We start from the raw sequence: 5,973 nt of genomic DNA on the forward strand, positions 1-5,973 counted from the left end.
GTTTTATTTCTGTCAGGCCGATTAGCTCGTAGTGGAATGCCAGGCTTGGCCCTACCCCTCCACAATGGACAGAGCCTGGTTGTAGGCATCTGTGTGTGATTGTGTTAAACATACCAGCGCTCAATTAGACGTACCAGTTGTTGATGGGCCTCTCTGTTCTCTGTGTTAAAGCCTGCTTGGATGCTTCAGCGCAAATCCATGGTGAAGGACTCAATGGCTGCCGTGTAATCCCATTTACTGTACAGCTAATGTCATAGGGCTGCACTGGGAGAGAACACTCCTTAGAGCGAAAAGGCTTCATTCGGGTTTAATTCAGACTGACCAGTTAGTCTGACCGCTTACACAGCACATATGCATACTGTATGTGATGTCCAGTACCCCCTATGTAGACAGAGACGCACACATTGGCCAGAGTGGCTGCACACAGGCTTGTGGAGCACTGTACGTTCAGTCACCAAACACACATTTCAGTGTAGGATATAGAGGCGCTTTGTCTAGGGAAACGTTGACGATGTCACATTAAAGGAAATCTTTTCTTTAGGATAAAAAAAAAAGAAGAATCATTTTGATGAGTCAGGAAAAACAATTTGGGCGTAATAATAAAAATACAAAAAAGTCACTTAAAACAGACCTCGCGTTCTTGTCACCCCCTCCAGCACACGTTTCCCACAGTGTATGAAGTACAAAGGGGAGAGAGAGAGCGAGAGAGAGAGAGAGCGAGAGAGACCCATTTCAGACAGAATACGTGGGATATTACCTGTAACAAATACAAGGCCATGTTTATATGAGCCCCTTTCAAACAGTCCCTTATTTACCACCTTCTTGAAGGTTTACCCCTTTTATACATATCAGTGGGTAACTGGCAAATTGGTAGAGAAGGGGTGGGGACATGAGGTGTTGTTAAACCATGGGGGTTGTTTGCATTTCAAATGATGGAGGTGTTTAACAATGGTAGCAGAAAACCATTCACACAGACCTGATACCTGTATTTTGGTTACAGAGTCTGTGAAAATGCAGGAATCATGACTACATCTTTAGGTGGGTTTTATTTGTCCATGTTTTTTTTAACCAGCTACCCCTTTCAGATATACAACAAAGCAGGCAAAAAGAAGCAGGCATGGTACATTTGTGGGATTTCGGTCTGTGTATGAAAGGGATAAGAGACAGAGAGCGAGAGAGAGAGAGACGGAGAGAGAGAGAGATAGCGAGAGAGAGAGAGAGGGGGAGAGAGAGAGAGAGAGAGACACTTCCTAACCTCCTGCCAAATGTATGATCACATTAGAGACACATATTTCCCACAGATCACACAGACCCACAAAGAATTTGAAAACAAATCAAACATTGATAAAATCCCATATCTGTTAGGCGAAATACCTCAGTGTGCAGTCACAGCAGCAAGATGTGTGGCCCGTTGTGATGAGAAAAGGGCAACCAGTGGAGCACAAACAGCATTGTAAATATTCTAACCTATATTTATTTATCTGTTTATTTATTTTCCCTTTCATACTTCAACTACTTGCACATTGTTACAACACTGTACATAGCCAACAATATAACATTTGAAATGTCTATATTCTTTTAAAACTTGTAATGTTTACTAATGTTTCCCTTCTTTATTTCCCTTTTGTTTATTGTCTATTCCATTTGCTTTGGCAATGTAAACATATGTTTCCCATGCCAATAAAGCCCATTGAATTGAATTGAGGGAGAGATTGAGACGGGGAGAAAGAGAGAGAGGGAGTGGGAGAGAGAAAGAGAGAGAGACAGGGGGAGAGAGAGAGCAGGAGGACTAGAGAGAGAGAGCTGTGCTCTCGCCACTGGGTGATGTTTGGTGGTGGGTGGTGGGTGGTGGGTGGTGGGCTGGTAATTAGGCGTCAGAACACTTAGGCCCAGAGTCTTGCGCAGCGCCCAATTCCCCCTGACGCCACCCGAGACGTGTGAGCTATTTTGCTCTGCAGTTCCTTCTGCTCGGCTGGTCATCTGTCTTCTCCAGGCCCCATCAGCCAGTAGCGCAGCTTCTTGTCTGACCCAAGCCCTGAGGGGCGGAGGGGGGTGAAGGGAGGTGGTGGGGGGCAGTCAATAATCAGACCCTCGCTTACTAACTGGACAGACAATAAAGATCAATAGAGGTAAAGGCACATATATTTGACTAATTACTCCAATAATTAAAACTGTCTTTTGCGATTAAAAAAAATCAGTACGTGGTAAATTTTCCCAAATGTGTTTGGACTCAGTGGACTAATCCTGTTTAGGCCTGGTTGCTCCCTTGTCATAAAATCATTTAAGAAAATAACATTAGCACGTTTTTTTGGGGGGTGGGGGGCAGCTTGACCGTATAGGCTTATACCCATGGGAGACGAGGGGAGAACAAGTTCACTTAGTGTGTTGTGGTGTGGTCAGTCGCAACATCCTGCCAATGTGATCCATCGTAGTGCCCTATTCAGATTATTGGGCTAATAGTCTTCAAAATGATCATTAACTGAGGCTAAAGAGACATTTTGGTGAGATCTCACTTTATAACCCATTGTGAACTGAAGGGAAACAAATACAAATACGGATGTAAATACATTGAAAGGCTGAATGAAGCAGTTTGACTCTAAAAAAATATTCATAAGTACTAGGCCTAGTCGTTAATGTAATTGCTCAAAGTTACATAATTGGTCAAGGGAGGCCTTGTGCTTGGCTTGCTTTGAGTGCCGTGCACGTGTGTATTATTTGTATGCTCTGTATTGTACAGTATGTGTTGCTGCCTTATTAACCAATACAATAATCCTATACAACAAAAGGCTTGATACAATACGAGAAAAGGCTTTGGGAGGATGTGAGGGAGAAATGTGCTGCGCCAGAGGATTCTGTAGCGTGCAGAGCGGAACGGAGCTACAGCAGAGAGAGAGCGGAGGGAGACGTGCTGCTTTTATGTCCGAAGGCATGTTCACGTCCCACTAAAGACAACTCTTTTTTTTACACAGGTAGGCAGTTTGGGGACTAGGCTCTGTACTCTGAATGGAAAAAAACGACATAAGAAGAATCAAAGGATGTTCCCCCCCGTTAATAATGTAACAAATATTCTAATTTCTAAAAATAAAACCTCCACTTCATCCTTCCTGCTAATCTGAGCTGTAATTTATTCCCACCCAGGGCCATATTAGTATGATCGCCAGGGGCAAACTGATTATGACAAGACCAAGTTCCCTCAAAACTTAGACACAACTGAAAAGAAAGAAGGAGAAGTAACGTGGTTACAACTTAGAGGTATATGGTGAGACGTATTTAGCATATTATTTTATTTTTGCACAGATGCGCACACACACACACAAGCATACACACATGCTTGCACGTATGCACACACATACAGTACACACGCACACATACATGCACACACACATATGTACGTGTGTATGCACGTACAGTATGCACACTCACAAACACGCACACACTCATTAATAATTAGGATAAATTGCAACTAGATTACTGTTTGTGTGTGTGTGTGTGTGTGCATGTGTGTGTGTGTGCGCATATCCTGTCTGTGTGCATTTCATTTCATAAAGGCACTTCTGTAAAAAGACTGTACCAACCATCAAATAGACACTTCATTATCGGTGCCATGATAAGAAATACATTGCGTAGTCATTGGTTCATTATATATCAGGCTGTTGTCAGAGAGCAGTTTGAATAAGTGTGTGTGTGTGTGTGTGTGTGTGCGCGCCCTTGTGTTTGTTTGTCATTTTACAAATATGTTTCCGCAAATTAATGTCTGAACCATCAGGAAAAGAAATCACATCCTATCATTTGCTAACCGTGACAAACGATACATTTTGGATAATGATTGCAATTGCATATATTGTTCCTTTATTCATGAACATGGGGTACGGATTCCCACGTAACAAACCATAACGAACAGTGATTGCTACAGCAATAACTTTGAATACCTGCATATGAAATCTGTCTCACATGACAGTGACACATTTAACACATAAAAGACGGACAGTGTCTCACTCGAAATATATATTTACATACAATACACGCATAGTCTTTACTTCAAGGCTTCGATGAGTATTGGGACACCTTAATTATATCAGTCCTAAGACATATAGGGATGTATGATGTGTGCTGCTGTGTGAATGTGGGAGACCTGCAGCATTAAGAGTGGGGGGGGGGGGCGACACCCTGTCTGAGTATTTTGGGCACTGGACTGAGTCGCAGCCTGTCAAAGCCCATGTCACGCTCTCTCCTGATGAGCCCTCCAGTTGCGCAATCAACACTATTATTCCTATTCTCCAAATACCCAAAATGTCCTGTATATATTTAATTTGTAGAAACATTGACAGTTTCGCTTGATTTACAGTGCGAGCCCAACTTTAATTAATTGAAAAATGTTTATTACCCCACGTGCGACTTAATTAATAGCTAATTAATCACAGGGCACTTGTTTTAGTGTTTTCTTTGGAGGCACATTTCAGGTTGTCTGACAACCTCACTTGGATTTCCTCCCATGGCTATTCCAGTGTGAGGTCATGCTTTCCTTCCTGAGTGGCTGTGGAGCAGATCTGGGTTCAAATGGTATTTTAAATCATTTCAAATACTCCAACTGGGCTTGATTTAGCTTGCCGGGCACAAAGGAAATCAGAAAATAGTTGCAAATGTGCAATTTCCGCACATCTGGCACTCCAGGTAGGCTAAAGCAAATGCTAAAATCATTTGAAAGATTTCAAATAGTATTTGAACCCTGCTGTGGAGATGGAGGGAGCCCGTAGATGGGCTTCTGGTAAAGTAGGACTGTGATGCAAACAGCAAGCATCTCAGGTGAAAAAGAAAAAGAAAAGTGGGAACGCATGAAAACGTTATTTTTATTTATTTTTATTTTTGACTTGGCATCATTATTTGGAGCTGTAAATGTATCAGAATTGGCACAATTATTTAATTGCAGACAGAGCAGTAGGGTTCAGTGCAGTACATACTGGGTGTCTCGAGTTTGGCTTTGGTGGGAAATATCGGTGAGGGATATTAGATATTAGCTGCTGGTGTAAATTATCGCAGCAGTAAAGGTCCTATAAAATCCCCACTCTGTCAGGTCAAGTCATTACATTATTTAACAGGCAGGGTGGTTGGACTGTATAGTGTGTGTGTGTGTGTGTGTGTGTGTGTGTGTGTGTGTGTGTGTGTGTGTGTGTGTGTGTGTGTGTGGCACTTGCAGGATTTGGTTTCTACACTGGTGCCGGCCTCTCCTGTTCTCCGACTGGGACCGTGTCTAAACACTGTCCAAACACACTGAGAGAGATCCCCACACTGCATACACACACACACACACCACATGGAGGTGAGAGGGTGAGAAAAAACCATGTAGCCTATACCCCCCCAGCATGGCATTAGACCGGGCAAATGACGTGGGCTTACCGTTGAGGCCCTGGCTGTGTTTAAAACATGGCTTATCACACACACACACACACACACACACACACACACACACACACACACACACACACACACACACACACACACACACCTACAAAAGCCTCTAAGGCTTCAATAACAAACAATCTTATATGCACAGACATAGTAAAGGAAAGTATTCATATCACCCCATGCAGCCATGGGAGAGGCAATTTGACAAGGTGGAACCTGATACTATGGTCATGGTCAGGAACTGTGAATAAATGTTTCAGTGTTGGAGTTGACATTAGCTACTTTACCTCACACCAGACTAAAGTGTTTTTTCTTCGCTAATGGACTATACACTATATTGTGAAGTCAAACTGTGTCTTAAAGGATTTCCCCATACGTCATAAGAGCGGAAATGGTAGGGATGGGAGCTATAGAAATGATTTGTATGGGTGCCTTATACGGACAGATGGGTTCAATAGAAATGGTATGGGTGCTTTAGACATGATGGATCATTTCTGATGATAGGGATCATGCCTCTATAGAAATGATAGGGGATGGGTGCTGCTATAGAAATGATAGGTGCTATGGAGA

This window comes from Coregonus lavaretus (genome assembly GCF_964263955.1).
Source record: "Coregonus lavaretus genome assembly, contig: HAP1_SCAFFOLD_695, whole genome shotgun sequence".
In the NCBI taxonomy this organism is placed as follows: domain Eukaryota; kingdom Metazoa; phylum Chordata; class Actinopteri; order Salmoniformes; family Salmonidae; genus Coregonus; species Coregonus lavaretus.